The 20,806-nt window shown below is 48.2% G+C and overlaps 1 long non-coding RNA gene across 1 annotated transcript in view; it reads left to right on the plus strand.

Moving 5' to 3' along the window:
* Positions 1 to 2,084: 2,084 nt before the first annotated feature.
* The window catches only part of LOC140389382 (uncharacterized), a 31,463-nt gene continuing 12,741 nt past the window's right edge, over positions 2,085 to 20,806 (plus strand). Inside the window, exons 1-2 of the long non-coding RNA XR_011934364.1 lie at positions 2,085 to 2,146; positions 18,768 to 18,812. This is a non-coding gene — a long non-coding RNA (uncharacterized lncRNA). The remainder of the gene's footprint in view (positions 2,147 to 18,767; positions 18,813 to 20,806) is intronic.

The raw sequence follows: 20,806 nt of genomic DNA on the forward strand, positions 1-20,806 counted from the left end.
TGACTGCTCTCATTAGAGAATTTAAACCTGATCTTTGTGTTTAAAAAGGGTCTTTTGTCTTCCGGATGTTGTTTGGGAATTAATTAAGGGTTATCTATAGAATACTGTATTCTTTGGGGATTTATTGGTGTTGATAGTTGTTAAGATGTTTACTGTGGGATTATAAAGTGTTAACTGGTTTCACAAATAAACATTGTTTTAATTTAAAAGTACTGTAACTCTCTGAATAACACTTGAAAGGCAGGCCCGTGTGTTCCCCATAACCACAGTAAATTCAAAGTTAAGGGTCAGGTGAACTCCATGATACACTTTGGGGTTCTCTAAACCCTGGACCTTAACAATATGTAGTTTAAGGGTTGGCCACATATAGGGTTCATATGTGGGACTGAGTATTAGTAACATCCACATCGTGATGCAGGATGGCATCTGACCTAGACCCAGGGTCAATGTGATATTGAGCCGAGATGAATATAGACCTAAGCATGGACATAGGCCATCTAGTGTCCTTTGCTGTACATGTAATTAGCTCTAGTAGTAATGAAGACTTTGGCCGGAATTCTCTGAACCGTTCACCCCGCTACCAGTGAGAATGGAGAATTTGGCACTCACTGCAGTGGGAGCGGAGAATCCTGCCGGCAAGATTGTATGTAGAATCCCAGACTTACAGTTACCCCACTGAGGACTATGGGGCTTCTTAAAGACACACTGTTCTGTAACCAACACCCTCAATGAGATTTTTTGACTGTCACTGTGAGGTTGGCAGACTGTCATATGAGTCTGATATAGTGGAGATAGGTATCTTACTCGTTGAGATTCTTCCTGCCCTCGATGTTGCGAATCTGGCCACGTTGTTGCATAATGCTCCAAGTAGTCGAATCATGTTGTATCCTTAATCCTCATACGACAGGTTAATGCTGAAAAACAGCTTCGACCACTAATCCACCAGGCACTGGTCCATATTTAATGTGGACCTGCAGGATGAAGAGATGGTGGATCCTGTCGGAGGGTTCCCTCAACAAGCCATCTGGGTCAATTGGCAGAACGCCTCATCACCTGAACTTTCAAACAAGCACTAAGCCCCAGCTTGACTGTGGTGGGAAAGGTCCTTCCTACACGCCGATAGTCTCATCCCATCTACACATTGCCCTCAAGATGACTGTGGTAGGGAAGAGACTGTTGTCCACCTCCTTGTGCAATGTGCCTTTGCAAAGAAGGTCCAGAGAGAGATGAGGTGCATGAAGAAGTTTCTTTCTCATATCACATTGGCTTCTTTTGTAAATCATTTAAAATCTGTGCCCTCTCATTCTCGATCCTTTTACAAACGGGAATAATTTCTCCCTATCTACTCTACCCAATCCCCTCATGATTTTGAACATCTTCTATCAAATATTCTCTCAGCCTTCTTCTCTCCCAGGAGAACAATCCCAACTCTCCAATCTATCCTCATAACTGAAGCTTCTCATCCCTAAAACCAGTCTTGTAAACCTCTTCTCTACTTTCTCCAATACGTTCACATCCTTCCTACAGTGTGGCGTCCAGTACTGTACACAATATTCCAGCTGAGGTCTAACTAGTGTCTGTAAAGGTTCAGCATAACCTTGCTCTTGTACTGTATGCCCATATTGCTAAAGGCCAGAACTGCTCTCTCCACCTGTCCTGCCATTTCAACGACATGTGCACATGTACTCCAGACCCCTCTGAGTCTGTGCCCCTTTTAGAATTTTACCTCTTATTTTGTAATGTTTCTCCATGTTCTTCCTGCCAAAGTGCATCACCACACTTCTCTGCATTGAACTTCATCTGCCACCTAATTGCCCACTCCACCAGCTTGTCTATGTCCTTTTGAAATTCTACACTGTCCTCTTTGCAGTTTGCAGTGCTAAAACTTCTCTGACATAATTTTATACTATATACTATATATATTTGGTGAAATACATGAGTCTGATATAGTGCAGTTGAGGGCGAGGTGTTGACTTTTACCTGTGACTCGTATGGTTCATGCTGAGATGGGACCCAGTTTCCTTGATAACATGATGCCTTCTCGCTGAGCAAACAGGTGACTGTTTCCAGTTCCTCCACATCCTGTGTGAGGTGAGGGACTAAAGTGCTACTGCGCTTGTGTCAATCGGTGATTCAGGGCTGGCAGGTAAAACACGGCCAGAAACAAATGACCTTTGGGAATTAGTGTTAAACTTGATTTCATATTATCTGTGTGGTGGAGACAGCGAGATACTGACAGGCCTTTTCAAATCTCCACGTGGACCCCTACGGACTTAGGGTCCCAATAATACATAATAAGGTACTCGGCTGGGATTAGTGCAGGCGTCATTAATGGGTAAACGTTTAATGTATTCTAATTCCGCTCATGCTCAGCTATTTTAAATGAGACAGTGAAATATTTCAAGGCTGTAGTGCATTAAAATGCAGGAATGTTTCAAAGGAATGTTTTAAAATGGACAAGGTAGTCAAGAAAGCATACGGAATGCTGGCCTTCATTGGCCGGGGCATTGAGTATAAAAACTGGCAAGTCATGCGACAGTTGTATAGAACCGTGGTAAGGCCGCACTTGGAATGTTGCACACAATCTGGTCGCCACACTACCAGAAGGATGTGGAGGCTTTGGAGAGAAGGATTACCAGGATGTTGCCTGGTCTGGAGGGTGTTAGCTCAGTGGACAGGCTGAATAGACTCGGACTGTTGATAGGGTTGTGAAGAAGGCCTATGGAGTGTTGGCCTTTATTGGTAGAGGGATTGAGTTCCGGAGTCGGGAGGTCATGTTGCAGCTGTACAGAACTCTGGTACGGCCGCATTTGGAGTATTGCGTACAGTTCTGGTCACCGCATTATAGGAAGGACGTGGAGGCTTTGGAGCGGGTGCAGAGGAGATTTACCAGGATGTTGCCTGGTATGGAGGGAAAATCTTATGAGGAAAGGCTGATGGACTTGAGGTTGTTTTCGTTGGAGAGAAGAAGGTTAAGAGGAGACTTAATAGAGGCATACAGAATGATCAGGGGGTTGGATAGGGTGGACAGTGAGAGCCTTCTCCCGCGGATGGATATGGCTGGCACGAGGGGACATAACTTTAAACTGAGGGGTAATAGATATAGGACAGAGGTCAGAGGTAGGTTCTTTACGCAAAGAGTAGTGAGGCCGTGGAATACCCTACCTGCTACAGTAGTGAACTCGCCAACATTGAGGGCATTTAAAAGTTTATTGGATAAACATATGGATGATAATGGCATAGTGTAGGTTAGATGGCTTTTGTTTCGGTGCAACATCGTGGGCCGAAGGGCCTGTACTGCGCTGTATTGTTCTATGTTCTATCAATGTTCTATTAGAAAGATTGAGGTTGAGGGGCGACCTGATAGAGGTCCACAAGATTATGAGGGTCATGGATAGAGTGGATGGGCAGCCACTCTTTCCCAGGGTGGAGGGGTCAGTCACCAGGGGGCATAGATTTATGGTCTGTGGGGCAAAGTTTAGAGGAGATGTGCGAAGCAGGTTTTTTGCGCAGAGGGTGGTGAGTGCCTGGAACATGTTGCCAGGGGAGGTTGCGGAAGCAGAGACATTAACGGCATACAAACTGCATTTTGACAATGGATTGTATGGGTATTGAGGGATACGGCACAAGGAAGTGCTGAGGGTTTTGGCAAAGGTTGGTATCATGACCGGTCCAGGCTTGGAGGGCAAAAGAGCCTATTCCCGTTCTGTCTTTGTTATTTGTTCCTTGTTCCTTGTTCCTTGTTCCTTGTTCTGTGTTCTGTGTTCTGTGTTCTGTGTTCTGTGTTCTTTGTTCTGTTTTCTTTGTTCTTTGTTCTGTGTTCTGTGTTCTTTGTTCTGTGTTCTTTGTTCTTTGAAACGATAACTTCAGTTTCCTTAACACTCAACTGCAGAAATATAAATTAGGCTTAAAATTAAAGTCATATCTTATCCCTAATACCTACAAAATACAAATATAACTTAAAACTATCTCAAATTCCTATGTCGTGGAAATCATAATAAAGACAAATTCCTCGAGGTTCGGTTTAAGGAAATTTATTTACACAAATATATTTGCGGAGAGAGAGTGTTTCAGCTGCAAAGCCAGTGCACTGCACTCTGAGATTCGATTTAAGACAGCATGTTTTATAATCTGTAAGTAAATAGGCATGTTTATATTAAATAGACCTTGGAAAGTACGTACGATGAAATACGTAGTACGTATGTTCTTGCCCTTGGCTTTGTTATCTTTTGGAGGACAATGTGTTTTCATAATAAGTCCGAAACCAGAATATTTCATCAGTATTTCATTTATGGCAATTTCCCTTCCACATCCTAACAGATTCTGTTTGTAATGTCAATTCCATAGCCCTCTCCGCCTGGGCTGTTTGTTCGAGATAATGCAGGTCCACGATAAATTACTGTTGCCTCCAATGTCATGGGCGGCAGGGAAGCACAGTGGTTAGCACTGTTGCTTCTCAGCTCCGGGGTCCCAGGTTCGATTCCCGGCTTGAGTCATTGTCTGTGCGGAGTCTGCGCATTCTCCGGTGCTTGTTACGTGAATTGGACATTCAGAATTCTCCCTCCGTGTACCTGAACAGGCGCCGGAATGTGGCAACTAGGGAATGTTCACTGTAACTTAATTGCAGTGTTAATGTAAGCCTACTTGTGACAATAATAAAAAAGATTATTAAGATTAAAGTAACATTCGAAAATGATTAACAGCCCTTCTGCCACACTCTCTGCTCCGCATTTACAAACCCCACACAGTCACCCAAGGTTGGAATCAAATCCAGGGTCCCTGGTGCTGTGAGGTAGTAATGCTGACCACTGAGCCACTGTGCTATCCCTTGTTCATGTTCAAGTATGTGTGAGGTGGGAGCGTCATGTGGCACAGTGGATAGCACTGGTGCCTACGGCACTGAGGGCCCAGGTTCGAATCCAGGCCTTGGGTCACTGTCCGTGCGGAGTTTGCACATTCTCTCCTGGTCTGCATGGGTTTCACTCCCACAACTCAAAGATGTGCAGGGTAGGTGGATTGGCCACGCTAAATTGCCCCTTAATTGGAAAAAAATAATTGGGCACTCTAAAATTTTTGAAAAAGGAAGAAAAAATGTCTGTGAGGTTGAACCTCTGCCCTTTGACACTGAGGGCGACAGTTACAACATAACCGGATGATACATTCATGCTCATTGCTTTGTTTGCTATTTTAAGCGGCTAACATGCGTAGGAAGAGCAGGAAATAACCAACACAGCCCAGGCAGATGTATACCGTTAACCCATGCTTCCCCTGCCCTATCCCAGTTATGAACCTGCTTCCAGAACAGAGTTCCTGATGGGAGCCAAAGACTGAGGACGGGGTTGGAGAGGAGGTGAGGGGCATGGGAGAGGGGTGGAGGAGGGCATGGGAGGGGGTGGGGGAGGGCATGGAGGGATCGGTGAGGGAGTGCATGGGAGGGGGTAGGGGAGGGCATGGGAGAGGGATGGGGGACATGGGAGAGGTGGACGTGGGAGGGAGAGATGGCGGGGTGAGAGGGAGAAGTAGAGGAGCAAAGTGGGGAGGGTGGGAGAAGGGTGTGGGAGAGGAAGGTGGGGTGTTGGAGGAGGAAGGTTGGGAGGGGGTAATGGGAGGTGGGGGTATTAAGGTGGGGTTGAGGTGGCGGGGTGAGGGGCAGGTGGTGGAGGTTGTTTTGTTATGCTCTTGACGTAGCATAAGCTGTTTCCTTGAAGTGCACTCTGACAAAGGAAGGTTTGGAGATAGCTTTAACACATTTATTACTGTTAATGATTCTCCAACTTGGATTCGACTCTACTGTTAATCCTGCTGTAGCTACTCAGACTAACTAACCAGTCTGCTACAATCCACATGGTGGGTGTGATGTGTTTCAAATCAACCCTGTGTATACACTGAGTGTCTCCACTGGAAAGAGGAAGATCATGTGTGCTGTGTCCTTTTATATGGGTTGGTGTAATGGCCTCCTGTGGTAGTGTCACCTCTGTGTGTATCGTGACTGCCCATTGGTCGTGTCCTATCTTACTGACCTATTGGTTGACTGTCTGTGTGTCATGTCTCTGGTGCTCCCTCTAGCGTCTATCTTGTCTACGTGTATTTACATTAACACCTTGTGCATATCACCACAGAGGTGTGAGTTGGGGAGAGCGGAAGGGTGGCAGGGAGGGAGTTGGGGAGTGGGAGAATGGGAGGAGGGGGGATTTTGGGTGGTGGGAGAGGGAATGTGGGTTAGAAGTTGATGGGGGATGGAGGACAGAGGGAAGCGGATGGATAGGGGTGGAATGGGGGTCGAGCATGGTGGGAGGGGTTGGGGGTGTGTGAAGGGGAAAAGGGGAAACATGTGGTGGATGAAATTCCACGCTAAAAAATGCTGTGTGATGTGGGGAATGAGGAGAGATGCCACAAGCGAAATGGTACCTTGTTAAAGGCAGTTCAAGGAAAGAATTAACCGGCAGTGCGTGCATACATTAATGTTCGAAGGTGGCAGGACCAGTTGAGCAGGCTGCTATTAAAGCATACTTGATCCTTGACTTGATCTGTTGATACCACAAAAAATAGGAATGTATGTTAAACCGATAATAAATGGGACCTTATTGAAACGCACAGGATACTGAGAGGCATGGATAGAGTGGACGTGGGGAGGATGTTCTCACCAGTAGGAAAAACTAGAACCCGAGGGCACAGCCTCAGACTGAAGGGACGATCCTTTAAAACTGAGATGAGGAGGAATTTCTGCAACTAGAGGGTGGTGAATCTGTGGAACTCTGTCTTATGGTCTTAAACACTAGTCCTAAACATCACAGACCATAGGCGGGCACATTGCGAACAACCAGAATTGGGAATTCTCACCTTCCATGTCTTGGGAGGCACTGAAGGTGGTTATTAGGGGAGAAATTATAGCCCACAAGGCTCGCGCAGGGAAAAGAGGGCGACCAGGCAGCAACTGATCGACTCCATCTTGGAGATCAATAGAAGATACTCCAAGGCCCCAACCCTAGAGCTTCTGGTGGAGAGGAAAAAGCTACAAATGGACCTGCGATCCACCAAGAAGGCAGTGCACCAATTCCGCCAGACACGGGGGATCTTTTATGAACACGGAGAGAATGCGAACCGCCTACTGGCTCACCAGCTGAGAAATATCCACGAGGGAAATAGCACAGAAGGACAGCAGATGCGGACTGGTAGCCGAACCAAAAAAGGTCAACCAAGCATTTGAGGCCTTCCACCAGGGACTGTACACCTCCGAACCCCCCGACGGATGAAACGGTTCCTTGATGGACTGGACATGCCAGTTGTGGGGAACAACTGATGGAGGGAGCTGGAAACACCAATAGAACTGGGAGAGGTCATTGAGAGCACCAACTCCATGCAGGCGGGAAGGCGCTCGGACGTGATGGGTTCCCAGCAGACTTCTACAAACAATTTGCATCGGCTCTCACCCCGCACCTACGTGAGATGTTCGCAGAATGGCTGGCGAGGGGCACCCTGCCTCCAACACTAACACAGGCCACCATATCGTTGATACCCAAAACCCAGCGGAATGTGCATTTCGCTGCTCAATGTGGACGCGAAAATACTCACAAAATCCCTGGCCAGGAGACTGGAGAACTGCGTACCCACGAAGTACCCCAAACTCACTGGGTTCATCTCCACACTCGCAACTGGTGCCTTATATAACAGCCAGACCCAATCTACAATCCCCCTACCCGCACCGCCCCAACCCCTCTAACAAATACACCCACTCCATCCGATCAAACACCTTCTCCGTGTCCATCACAACCGCTAGCTCCCCCTCCTGCCTCTCCGAAAGCATCATAATTACACTGAGTAACCTCCTCACATTCAGACAGCTGCTTCCCCTTCACAAAACCCATCTGATCTTCGCCAATCTCCCCCGGGACACAATCCACAATTCGCGAAGCCAACTCCTTCGCCAATAACTTGGGCGTCCATGTTCAATGATATCGAGCGGTTAGACCAACACTGCTCCGGATCCTTATCCTTCTTTAAAATCAGGGAAATGGAAGCCTGCGACAATGTGGAGGGGAGTTCCCATCTCTCTTTTGCTGCAATACACGCCCTCACCAGCAGTTGTCCCATGTCCGCTTCAAACCTTTTATAAAACTCGACCGGGAACCTATCCGGCCCCGGGGGTCTTCCCCGCCTGCATCGTCCCCATACTATCCATCACCTCCCTCCGCCCAATTAGTGCCCCTGGTGCCTGAACCAACCCCTTCTCCACTTTGGGAAACTCTCATCCACCCAGGAACCGCCGTATCCCCTCCGAGTCATATAGCCTCCTATAAAACGCTTCGAACACCCCATTCGCCCCCTCCGGGTCAATCACCACAGTACCCTTATTATCCCTCACTGCCAATCTCCCTCGCTGCCTCCTGGTTCCTCAACTGATGGGCTAACATCCAACTCGCCTTATCCCATACAATGCTCCACGGCCCTCTGCAGCTCCCCCACCATCTTCCCCGTAGAAACTAGCCCAAACTCCATCTGGAGCCTCTGCCTCTGCTTCTACATCCCTGTCTCTGGCGCCTCTGAATATCTTCTATCCACCCTCAAAATCTCATCTACCAGTCTAGCTCTCTCCTCCCGCTCCATTTTCTCCCTATGTGTCTGAATTTATATGAACTCACCCCTGACGACAGCCTTAAGTGCCTCCAAGCTTGATGCCTCCAAGGGCTTTTGGCAGATTCAATTGGATCAGTCCAGCAGGAAGCTGTGCACTTTCAACACTCCATTTGGCAGATACTGCTACAATAGGATGCCGTTTGGCATCATCTCGGCCTCCGAGGTGTTCCATTGCATCATGGAACAGATGATGGAGGGCATCGAAGGGGTACGCGTCTACGTAGACGACGTTATCATCTGGTCCACCACACCACAGGAGCACATCAGTCGTCTCCAGCGTGTCTTTGCACGGATACGAGATCAGGGCCTGCGCCTGAACCGAGCCAAATGCTCTTTTGGCCAGACGGAGCTCAAGTTTTTGGGGGACCACATCTCCCGGATGCCGACAAAGTGGCAGCCATCGCAGCCATGCAGCAGCCGTCAGACAAGAAGGCAGTGCTGCGCTTTCTCGCGATGGTCAACTTCCTGGGTAAGTTCATTCCTAACCTTGCTTCGCACACGACTGCTCTTCGCCACCTGGTCAAAAAGACAACGGAATTCCAGTGGCTGCCCGCACACCAGAGTGAATGGGAGGAGCTCAAGGTCAAGCTCACCACCGCCCCGGTACTGGCGGTTTTCGATACCACACGGGAAACAAAGATCTCAACTGACACCAGCCAGTCCGGCATTGGGGCGGTACTCCTGCAAAGGGACGACACCGCATCATGGGCCCCGGTCGCCTATGCGTCGTGGGCCATGACCCCCACTGAACAACGCTATGCGCAGATTGAGAAGGAGTGCCTAGGCCTGTTGACTGGCATCGACAAATTCCACGACTATGTATATGGTCTTCCGCAGTTCACTGTGGAAACCGACCATCGCCCCCTGGTCGGCATCATTCAGAAGGACCTCAACGATATGACCCCTCGCATACAGCGCATTCTGCTCAAGCTCCGGAGGTACGACTTCCAACTTGTCGACACCCCGGGGAAGGATCTCATCACCTCAAATGCTCGGTCCAGGGCAGTCAACACACCGCCCGACTCGGAGGGGTTCGTTTGTCAGGTCGACGCACAGGTAGCCTTCACATCGGCCAATCTGCCGGCCACTGATGCACGTCTGGCCCACGTTCGCCGTGACACTGCGGCTGACCCCCTTCTACACCGTGTGATGCACCACATGATGGAAGGGTGGCTCAAGGGGCAGTGCCCACAATTTTACAATGTCCGGGACAACTTGGCCGTCATTGATGGTGTCCTCTTGAAGTTGGACCGGATTTTGATCCCACACAGCATGCACTGGCTTGTCCTCGAACAACTGCACGAAGGCCATCTCGGAGTTGAAAAGTGCAGGCGGAGGGCCCGAGAGGCTGTGTACTGGCCGAGCATCAGCGACGACATCGCCAACATGGTGCTCAACTGCCCCACCTGCCAGAGGTTTCAGCCGGCGCAACCCCCTGAGACACTTCAGCCCCATGAGTTGGTCACGTTCCCCCTGGGCGAAGGTGGGTGTGGACCTCTTTCATGCTCACGGCAGGGACTACATTATTCTGATTGACTACTTCTCAAATTATCTGGAGGTCATACGCCTGCACGACACAACGTCATCAGCTGTCATCCGGGCATGCAAAGAAACCTTTGCTCGCCATGGAATTCCACTCACCATCATGTCTGACAACAGGCCTTGCTTTGCGAGCCAAGAATGGTCTTTCTTTGCCACTTCATACAACTTCACACACGTGACGTCCAGTCCCTTGCATCCTCAGTCGAATGGCAAGGCAGGAAAAGGGCGTCCACATTGTGAAGCGGCTCCTCTGCAAGGCTGCTGATGCCGGATCTGACTTCTGTTTTGCCCTGCTGGCCGATCGCTTGGCCTCACTGTCCACGGGCCTCTTGCCAGCCCAGCTGTTGATGGGTCGCACCCTCAGAACCACTGTGCCATCCATTCATGCTCCTGACCTCGACCATGCTCCAGTACTACAAAGGATGCGACAGCAGTGTGCTCAGCAGAAGGTGGCACATGACGCTCGGGTGACTGATCTTCCTGCCCTGGCGCCTGGAGACAACGTCCGCATACACCTACCGGAGGGTGGCTGGTCGGCAACCGCCGAGGTTCTCCGCCACGTGGCTCCCCGCTCATTCCTGGTTCGCATGCCTGGAGGCTCCATTCGCCGCCGTAATCGGCGGGCCCTTCGTCTGGTTCCGCGCTCGCTCCGAGATCATGCACCGGTGCCACGCCCTCCTATTGTCCCTGATGTCGACTTTGTTGAGCTTCCTGCCACCCTGCCTCTTCCGCTCTCGCCCGTGGCCAGGCCCATTCCTCAGCCGGTGAATCCTGACCCACCCTTGAGGCGGTCAACCCGAATTCGTCGCCCACCTGAGAGACTTGACTTATGAGCCAGTTTGCACATTGGACTCACTGAATTGCTTTGCAATACTGTTAACGTGTTTCTTTCTTGTCGTTCCAGAAGTTCTCTCTCGTCGTTTGCTGATTGCATTTGTTCAGTTATTGGTACAACCTCGTTGTTCTGTTGCACCTGACACCTTCCTCTGTATATAGTTCAGCCTCATGTACATGTTGTAAATATTGCACACACATACTCAGATGCACTCAGTACACGCTTCTATTTATTAGCATGCAGGCACATATCCTTTGTGAAAGGGGGGATGTCATGATATCCACATCAGCATATCATGGTGCAATCACACACACACTGATGGACAGGCAGTTGGACCAACCAACACACACACAACATCGCAGCCAATCACCAGTGAGAGCACACGCACTATAAAACAGGGAACACCACAGTTCCCGCTCATTCTACCAGGAGATAGCTCAGAGCACAGAGCTCACAGCGTGCCACTCAGGCATACACCATGTGCTGAGTGCCTCACTAAGATAGTGATAGGTCTGGGTCCACAGGCTGGTGAAGCACGTACCCAAGCCAGCAGTTAGTTGTAGCTGTTGTTTATACAATAAAGCAGAGTTGTACCATCTACAGCCGTTTTGGATCATTTGTGCAGCAGAACACCCAACAAGACACTGTGGCTTACTGTCTTAAAGGAATAAGTGAATTGTCTGCTAATATATGCAAAATTCAAAGCTATCATTTATATCTGTAATAGCGTGAGGTGCCCACAAGGAGGCTGCTTGAATCACAGAATGATTTATTGGAACATCAATGAGATTAAACTATGTACAGACACAAAGGTATACAACACAGGTTTTTACTCCTTGACTCTTGAGTCTACACGCACCGGACCCCTGCTCCCGGGACTCGCGCTCTCCTCATTTAGACAAGGGTTCGTGCAAATGCCAACAAATGTCTGCCTCTTAAAGGGGCCACCCGATAACCCTTCAAGGTTTTTGCCACTTTCAAAGGAATGCAGTGGGACAGGGGTTGGGTAATGACATTTGTTTTGGATGGTAGCTCAGTACTGGGGAGAGAGATGGAATGGGCAGCTCTGTTTCAACACTAATTGTCTTTATTATTGAATTCAATACAATACGACTAATTAAACTGAAAGTGAGATGCAACAGAAATAATTAAGAACAGAACAACAACCAGAGGCACCTACATTCTCATGGGAGCTTTAATTGAATTATGATACAGAGTAAAGGGTGGACTGCCATACCTTGGTTAAGGACAGGAGAAAGGGAGCGCCTCTCGCCAGAATCGTTCAGCTATCAAGGACATAGTATCATAGCAAATAGAAGCAGTCGGAGGCCATTTGTCCTTTTGAGTCTGCTCCGCCATTCAATAAGATCATGGCTGATCCTCTATCTCAATGCCACATTCCACGCACATTCCCCATGCTCCTTGACACCTTTAGAGTCTCAAAATCTATCTATTTCCTCCTTAAATATACTCAGCGGCTTGGCCTCCACACCCTTCAATGGTAGAGAAATCCACAGGGCACCCGCTGAGTGAAGACATCTCTCCTCATATCTCAGTCCGAAATGGCTTCTGTCATATCCTGAGACTGTGACCGCTTCTTCTAGACCTCCAGGCAGGGGAAACAAAACTGCTGCATGTCTAGCCCCGTCAGAATTTTCCACTTTACAAGTAGATCCCCTCTCATTCTTCTGAAGTCCAGTGAATACAGGCCCAGTCATTACGCCAACGTATATCGCCAGAGCAAGGTTGCCCCTTTATATTGTGAACTGCTCCAAAATTAGGAAAAATGGGGTCTGAGATCTGAGCAAAACTAATTTCTTGTGTGTGTGGGTGTGGCATTTGTGTAATTGGACAATAACTTCATAGAATCATAGAATCCCTAAAATGCAGAAGGAGGCCATTGGGCCTATCGAGTCTGCACTGACCCTTCGAAAGAGCACCCTACCTATGCGCAATCCCCTACCCTACCTGTAAGCCCTCCCTAAGAGACAATTCAGCATGGTCAATACACCTAACATGCACATTTCGGGTTGTGGGGGTGAAACCCACGCAGACACAGGGAGAATGTGCAAACCCCACACGGACAGTGACCCGGGGCCGGAACCCGGGTCCTCAGCGCCATGAGGCAGCAATGCTAACCACTGGGCCACCATTTGCATATTCGGCCCGTGTCTGTGTGGGTCTCACCCCCACAACTCAAAGATGTGTAGGATATTTGTAGGATAAATTGCCCCTTAATTGGAAAAAAATAATTGGGTGCTCTGAATTTTTAAAAAACCTGCACCGCCCTACTCAAGACTCATTTGGAGCAAATGAAGTTTATTCGCTGTCGACATTCATTCAGGGAATGTGGGCATTTACTGTTCCTTGAACTGAGGGGCATTTTTTGAGACACTTTGCTGTGGGTCTGGAGTCACCTGAATATTGAGGTTTATCAAATAGAAAACTTAGCATATGCATGCACCTATAATATTATCATGTGCTCTGGACGGCAGCATTTTAGCACGGCGATTAGCACAGTCACTTCACAGCTCCAGGGTCCCAGGTTCGATTCCCAGCTTGGTTCACTGTCTGTGTGGAGTCTGCATGTTCTCCCCGTGCCTGCATGGGTTTCCTCCCACAGTCCAAAGTTGTGCAGGTTCGGTGGATTGGCTATGCTAAATTACCCTTCGTGTCCAAAAAAGGTTAGCTAGGATTACGGGGATAGGGTGGAAGTGCGGGGATAGGGTGGAGGTATGGGCTTTGTAGGGTGCTCTTTCCAAGGGACCGAATGGCCTGCTTCTGCACTGTAAATTCTACAATTCTATGAAGTACTATTGATCTTTTTTTTGCATTTATAGGTTGTTCCTTACACTTTGTCAATATTAAATGATGTGGACATGCCAGCATTGGACTGGGGTGAGCACAGTAATAAGTCTTATAACACCGGATTAAAGTCCAACAGTTTATTTTGAATCACTAGCTTTCGGAGCACAGCTCCTTCACCACCTGAGGAAGGAGCAGTGCTCCGAAAGCTAGTGATTCGAAACAAACCTGTTGGACTTTAACCTGGTGTTGTCAGACTTCTCACTATTAAGTGAGTGGGGTGGCACTGGCACAGTGGTTAGCACTGCTGCCTCATGGCGCCGAGGACCCGGGTTCGACCCTGGCCCCAAGTCACTGTCCGTGTGGAGTTTGCACATTCTTCCCGTGTCTGCGTGGGTCTCACCCCCATAACCCAAAAATATGTGCAGGGTAGGTGGATTGGCCATGCTAAGTTGCCCCTTAATTGGAAATAAATAATTGGGTACTCTAAATTTGTATGAAAAAATAAAAATATTGAGTGTGTGAATAAATGCCACTGTCGTTTGAACCCATATTAGTCTGGCCATGCATGCGCTATTTCCTCTTTCCGATAGGTGTGCTGTGAATCCCTGGCAGAGTGCCAGGTGATGGATGGATGGATTATGTTTATTATAATGTGTCCCGAGGTACAGTGAAAAGTATTTTTCTGCGAGCAGCTCAGCAGATCATTAAGTACATGGGAAGAAAAGGGAATAAAAGAAAATACATAATAGGGCAACACAACATATACAATGTAACTACATCAGCACCGGCATCGGATGAAGCATACAGGGGTGTAGTGTTAATGAGGTCAGTCCATAAGAGGGTCATTTAGGAGTCTGGTGACAGTGGGGAAGAAGCTGTTTTTGAGTCTGTTCGTGCCTGTTCTCAGACTTCTGTATCTCCTGCCCGATGGAAGAAGTTGGAAGAGTGAGTTAGCCGGGTGGGAGAGATCTTTGATTATGCTGCCCGCTTTCCCCAGGCAGCGGGAGGTGTAGATGGAGTCAATGGATGGGAGGCAGATTTGTGTGACGGACTGGGCAGTGTTCATGATTCTCTGAAGTTTCTTGCGGTCCTGGACCGAGCAGTTGCCATACCAGGCTGTGATGCAGCCAGATAGGATGCTTTCTATGGTACATCTGTAAAAGTTGGTAAGGGTTAATGTGGACATGCTGAATTTCCTTAGTTTCCTGAGGAAGTATAGGCGCTGTTGTACTTTCTTGGTGGTAGCATCAATGTGGGTGGACTAGGACAGATTTTTGGAAATGTGCACTCCTAGGAATTTGAAACTGCTAACCATCTCTACCTCGGCCCCATTGATGCTGACAGGGGTGTGTACAGTACTTTGCTTCCTGAAGTCAATGACCAGTTCTTCAGTTTTGCTGGCATTGAGGGAGAGATTGTTGTCGCTACACCACTCCACTAGGCTCTCTAACTCCCTCCTGTATTCTGACTTGTCGTTATTTGAGATCCGGCCCACTATGGTCGTATCGTCAGCAAACCTGGAGATGGAGTTGGAACCAAATTTTGCCACGCAGTCGTGTGTGTGCAGGGAGTTGAGTGGGGGGCTAAGTATGCAGCCTTGCGGGGCCCCAGTATTGAGGATTATTGGGGACGAGGTGTTGTTGTTCATTCTTACTGACTGTGGTCTGTTGGTCAGAAAATCGAGAATCCAGTTGCAGAGTGGGGAGCCAAGTCCTAGGTTTTGGAGCTTTGGAGCTTTGATATGAGCTTGGCTGGGATTATGGTGTTGAAGGCAGAGCTGTAATCAATAAATAGGAGTCTGATGTAGGAGTCCTTGTTGTCGAGATGCTCTAGGGATGAGTGTAGGGCCAGGGAAATGGCGTCTGCTGTGGACCGGTTGCGACGGTATGCGAATTGCAGTGGATCAAGGCGTTCTGGGAGTATGGAGGTGAGGCACATCATGATCAACCTCTCGAAGCACTTCATTACGACTGAAGTCAGGGCCACCGGACGTTCAGTTGTTAACTCTCTCACCTCTGAGTCAGAACATTGTGGGTCTAATCCCCACTCCCGGCGGATATAAACTATGCTGAGACGTCAGTGCAATATTCCCTCAGCCCACACCGTGTGCTCAGGCCTTGGAACTGGATTCGAGCCCACATCCTTCTGACTCAGGGTGGTGTGGGTTCTGAGGAATGCATAGAATTCTCCACGTTCCCCCAGAGGCTTCCTTCCAAAGCTGGTGCCAAATGTCTGTGGGTGCTGTTGGATTAATAATAATAATCTTTATTGTCACAGGTATTCATAGACACATAGTATTCATAGAATGTACAGTGCAGAAGGAGGCCATTCGGCCCATCGAGTCTGCACCGGCTCTTTGAAAGAGCACCCACTTAAGCCCACACCTCCACCCTATCCACGTAAGCTCCCCTAACCTAACTTTCAGGCAATTTAGCATGGCCAGTCCACCAGCCCTGCACATCTTTGGACTGTAGGAGGAAACCGGAGCACCCGGAGGAAACCCATGCAGACACGGGGCGAAAGTGCAGACTCCGCACAGACAGTGACCCAAGCCGGGAATCAAACCTGGGTCCTTGGAGTTGTGAAGCAACTGTGTTAACCACTATGCTAACGTGCTGCCCCCCCCCCCCCCCCTTACATTGCAATGAAGTCATTTGAGGCTTATGACTGAGGCCAATGTGTTTTTTTGTTCTCAGGTCAGGGTATCAGGGAATGTGGAACAAAGGTGAGTAATTGTAGCGAGCTACAGTTCGGTGGTAATCAAATTGAATGGTGGGCCCAAAAGGCTGAATGGCCCACTGCTGCTATTAACCGCAGTTAATTGTTGCTCCACCCGAGGATCATGTTAAGAGTGAGATAATTGTATCGTCTCATAAAGTCATTTCTTAAAAATTTGTTCATGGGATGTGGGCATCACTGGCTTGGCCCATCCCTGAGGATTTAAGAGTCACCCATATTGCCGTGGGTCTGGAGTCACATGTCGCCCAGGCCAGGTAAGGAGGACAGATTTCCTTCCCTGAAGGATATTAGTGAACCAGATGGGTTTTTTAACAATGGTTGTCCTTCTAGATGGCAGTGGTCATAGGTTTGGAAGGTGTTGTCTTGGTGAGTTGATGAGTTCCTGGAGTGCATCTTGTAGATGGTACACACTGCTGCCACTGTGCGTCAGTGGGGGAGGGAGTGAATGTTGATGGAACGGGTGCCAATCAAGTGGGGCTGATTTCTCCTAAATGATGCTGAGCTTCATGAGTGCTGGTGGAGCTGCACTCATCCAGACAAATGGGGACTGCTAACTTGTGCCTTGTAGATGGTGGACAGACTTTGGGGAGTCAGGAGGTGAGTTACTCGCTGCAGGATTTCGAGTCTCTTGCTTTTATAGCCACAGTATGTATATGGCTCGTCCAGTGCAGTTTCTGGTCAATGGTAACCCCCAAGGTGTTGACATTGTGGGATTCAGCGATGGTAATGCCATTGAATGTCAAGGGGTGATGGTTAGATCCTCTCTTGTTAGACATTGGGCAGCATGGTAGCATTGTGGACAGCACAATTGCTTCACAGCTCCAGGGTCCCAGGTTCGATTCCGGCTTGGGTCTCTGTCTGTGCGGAGTCTGCACATCCTCCCCGTGTGTGCGTGGGTTTCCTCCGGGTGCTCCGGTTTCCTCCCACAGTCCAAAGATGTGCAGGTTAGGTGGATTGGCCATGATAAATTGCCCTTAGTGTCCAAAATTGCCCTTCGTGTTGGTTGGCCTTACTGGGTTGTGGGGATAGGGTGGAGGTGGTGACCTTGGGTAGGGTGCTCTTTCCAAGAGCTGGTGCAGACTCGATGGGTCGAATGGCCTCCTTCTGCACTGTAAATTATATGGTAATCTATGATAATCTATGACATGGTCATTTCTTGGCGCTTGTGTGGCGTGAATGTAACTTGACACTTGTCAGCCCAAGCCTGGATATTGTCCAGTTCTTGCTGCATTTGGACATGGACTGCTTCATTATCTGAAGAGTCACGAATGATGCTGAACATTGTGCAGTCATCCGCAAACATCCCCACTTCTGACCTTATGATGGAAGGAAGATCACAGATGATAGAAAGAACAAGAACAAAGAACAAAGAAATGTACAGCACAGGAACAGGCCCTTCGGCCCTCCAAGCCCGTGTCGACCATGCTGCTCGACTAAACTACAATCTTCTACACTTCCTGGTCCGTATCCCTCTATTCCCATCCTATTCATGTATTTATCAAGATGCCCCTTAAATGTCACTATCGTCCCTGCTTCCACCACCTCCTCCGGTAGCGAGTTCCAGGCACCCACTACCCTCTGCGTAAAAAAATTGCCTCGTACATCTACTCTAAACCTTGCCCCTCTCACCTTAAACCTATGCCCCCTAGTAATTGACCCCTCTACCCTGGGGAAAAGCCTCTGACTATCCACTCTGTCTATGCTCCTCATAATTTTGTAGACCTCTATCAGGTCACCCCTCAACCTCCTTCGTTCCAGTGAGAACAAACCGAGTTTATTCAACCGCTCCTCATAGCTAATGCCCTCCATACCAGGCAACATTCTGGTAAATCTCTACTGCACCCTCTCTAAAGCCTCCACATCCTTCTGGTAGTGTGGCGACCAGAATTGAACACTATACTCCAAGTGTGGCCTAACTAAGGTTCTATACAGCTGCAACATGACTTGCCATGTCTTATACTCAATGCCCCGGCCAATGAAGATCCTTAGATCCCATACAGCTGAAGATGGTTGGGCGTAGGGCACACTTCCACATTTTAAATGTTCATTTATTGATTCATATATTTATATATTTATCCTGAGGCACACAGAACAGTGGGTAGAATGTAGCATTTTAGAAATATTTTTTCTTGTTACAAACTTGAGTTCTTCTTCACTTCATCCTTCAACTTCATAAAATTACTTTTGTCTATCCTTCTTCTAATTCCAGGATCACATCCGCTGTCAAATTTTCAACAATGCCACTGATACAGAGGTAAGAGTGTGGCTGGGGTGCATCGCACTGCAACTAAGGCCAATCCATAAGCTGCCTTCATTCTCTCAATCTGTGTATTGTGGAGTCTGTCCAAAGTAGGTTTCCAAAAGAAATTTTAAGCACTACAAAAACGACCTACATTTAGATAGCACCTTTACACACCGTAAAGCTATCCCCAAGCTATCCCAAAAGGAGTGCAATCCAACAAGGTTTGACAGTAAGGCAACATCAGCAGGCAGGTAACACAGAGCTCGGTCAAAGCGGTCGATCCTACGGAGCAGTGTATGGTGGAGACAGTGGTAGCTAAGTGGAGAGAGGCTGAGGGAGAGAATTCCAGGGTTTAGGGCTCAGTCAGCTGAAGGATACCTGGGGGCAAAGTGATGTCAAATCAGGGAATGCGTAAGAGGGCAGACTTGGAGTAGTCCAGGGATCTTGGAGGGATGCGGGGGAGGCGGAGGCCACGATAGAGTGGGTTTCAAGTCTCTTTTGTGGGCCATGACATTTAATCACTGTCGCCAATATGTGTTGATGTTCAGCCATTGGATATTGAGGTCTATCAAACAGAAAACCTAATAATTGCACCCCTGTAAATATTACCCTATCCCCTGAATTGCTTTTGATCCATTTGTTTACATTTATAGGTTGTGTGTTATGGGCAGCATGGTAGCACAGTGGTTAGTGGCGACCAGAATTGAACACTATCCTCCAAGTGTGGCCTAACTAAGGTTCTATACAGCTGCAACATGACTTGCCAATTCTTAAACTCAATGCCCCGGCAATGAAGGCAAGCATGCCGTATGCCTTCTTGACTACCTTCTCCACCTGTGTTGCCCCTTTTAGTGACCTGTGGACCTGTACAGCTATACTCTCTGACTGTCAATACTCTTGAGGGTTCTACCATTCACTGTATATTCCCTACCTGCATTAGACCTTCCCAAATGCATTACCTCACATTTGTCCGGATTAAACCCCATCTGCCATCTCCCCGCCGAAGTCTGCAAACGATCTAAATCCTGCTGTATCCTCTGACAGTCCTCATCGCTATCCGCAATTCCACCAACCTTTGTGTCGTCTGCAAACTTACTAATCAGACCAGTTACATTTTCCTCCAAATCATTTATATATACTACGAACAGCAATGGTCCCAGCACTGATTCCTGCGAAACACCACTAGTCACAGCACTCCAATCAGAAAAGCACCCTTCCATTGCTACTCTCTGCCTTCTATGACCTAGCCAGTTCTGTATTCATCTTTCCAGCTCACCCCTGATCCTGTGTGACTTCACCTTTTGTAACAGTCTACCATGAGGGACCTTGTCAAAGGCCTTACTGAAGTCCATATAGACAACATCCACTGCCCTACCTGCATCAATCATCTTTGTGACCTCTTCGAAAAACTCTTATCAAGTTCGTGAGACACGACCTCCCCTTCACAAAACCATGCTGCCTCTCACTAATACATCCATTTGCTTCCAACCAGGAGTAGATCCTGTCTCGAAGAATTCTCTCCAGTAATTTCCTTACCACTGACGTAAGGCTCACCGGTCTGTAGTTCCCTGGATTATCCTTGCTACCCTTCTTAAACAAAGGAACAACATTGGCTATTCTCCAGTCCTCCGGGACATCACCTGAAGACAGTGAGGATCCAAAGATTTCTGTCAAGGCCTCAGCAATTTCCTCTCTAACCTCCTTCAGTATTCTGGGGTAGATCCCATCAGGCCCTGGGGACTTATCTACCTTAATATTTTTCAAGACGCCCAACACCTCGTCTTTTTAGATCTCAATGTAACCCAGACTATCTACACACCCTTCTCCAGACTAAACATCCACCAATTCCTTCTCTTTGGTGAATACTGATGCAAAGTATTCATTTAGTACCTCACCCATTTCCTCTGGCTCCACACATAGATTCTCTTGCCTATCCTTCAGTGGGCCAACCCTTTCCCTGGCTACCCTCATGCTTTTTATGTATGTGTAAAAAGCCTTGGGATGGT

Source organism: Scyliorhinus torazame, chromosome 14 (genome assembly GCF_047496885.1).
Source record: "Scyliorhinus torazame isolate Kashiwa2021f chromosome 14, sScyTor2.1, whole genome shotgun sequence".
NCBI classification, from domain to species: Eukaryota; Metazoa; Chordata; class Chondrichthyes; order Carcharhiniformes; family Scyliorhinidae; genus Scyliorhinus; species Scyliorhinus torazame.